Consider the following 1,510-nt stretch of genomic DNA (forward strand, 5'->3'; position numbering starts at 1 on the left):
CAGCAGCAAAATACACTTCCATATAACTGGAACACAATTTATTTTCCTGGGCCTTGCCCCAGCATTCTGGCAATACAGAAAATTCCAGGAATTTATCAAATTTCTGACAGAAGGGGTTTTAGGGAACAGAAAACATCATCCAAAATGCAAAATCCTTACCTTAGTGAAAGTGGTTTGCAGACCTACTTCTAGAACATCTTTAGAACAAGGCTTATTAATGAAGAGATGGTTTGTAAGAATAAAAAATATCTGAATTACACTAATTCTGATTGAGGAATATCAGACTCTCTTACTGGACATCATGATGCAGTTTATCTGAGCAATAATACTGACTCTGCTTCAAACTCTGCATTAGTATTGATTATATACTGAAAGGGCCTGCGAAGCTCCCTATTACCCGTGTTACATCCTTTTCCCCCACATCCCACCTATATCTTTTCCAGGCTCTGTGCTCCTTCATTTCTACAGCTCCCACTGCTGCTCCCAGGATTTCTTTCTCTGTTATTATCATCCCAGGCTCCTTTTCTCTTTTGTCACATCTCCCTAATTTATGCTGTGCTCCTACTTTCTCTTCGGTACAAGCCAGGATCTGGCAGGAACCAGTGGAAAAATGGAGCACAGACTTATGTACATTTGAGACTGAGCTGAGGGGTTCATCAGGCTGCTGCTGGGCTTGTGCCTGGCCCTGCAAAGCTCAGCCTGCTTTGGAGGATACAAAGGGCACTTAGTGGTGGTGTTTTGAGGAAGAGTGGGATAAAAACTGCATAAGAATATTATCATCTTGCCTGCAAATAATCAGATGCTCTGCACTAAAATCACAAAAGTGATCTCAGTCCTGGGTGCTAGTTTCAGACAACGAGGAAGCTGATTAAAGACTTTGCAATCCTGTAACAGCAAACTCATATGTAAGCTGTATACACCTACTTCTGAGGTATTCTGGGGGTGCAATTCTCTCAAAATCTTTACATATCTCTGGGGCCTGTGCACTGTAGGTTTTAACACAGTGGAGCATCCCACATGTCCAAGGAGAGATACAGACATGGAGAGACATTAAAAGATTTCAAATCTTGATTTGTGGAATGACACTGCTAGCTACATCTGACCAAAGATGGCAGGCTCCATTGGTGCAAGCAGTATTCCACCATCTCAAATTACTCCTGTCATCCCATAACTGCTGTGATTATTTCTTTGGCTGAGATTTGTCAAGGCAAATAGAGAAGGCTTAGAAATTTAGGGTCCCTTTGGGTATTTTGGGCTGTCCAACAGGGAGACATCAGTGATCTGAGCACTGGTTCTAATTTGGAATGAAAGTAGACATTAACAATAATTTTAAAGATCACAAAACACAAAGTTTTGTTCCAGGTGCATGGACATGTGGCACTCCTGATTAGGCTTGGCTGGGCTACCTTTCTGGGGCAGGGACAGAGACCCCTGATCCCAGGGGTGAGTGTGAGCTTCCCCTGGGCAAACTGAGCAGGCTGTGGGCCAAGGCCAGCCTATAAAGAGGGGG

The sequence above is a fragment of the Chaetura pelagica genome, unplaced genomic scaffold (genome assembly GCF_000747805.2).
Source record: "Chaetura pelagica isolate M959 unplaced genomic scaffold, ChaPel_1.0 scaffold84, whole genome shotgun sequence".
Classification (NCBI taxonomy): domain Eukaryota; kingdom Metazoa; phylum Chordata; class Aves; order Apodiformes; family Apodidae; genus Chaetura; species Chaetura pelagica.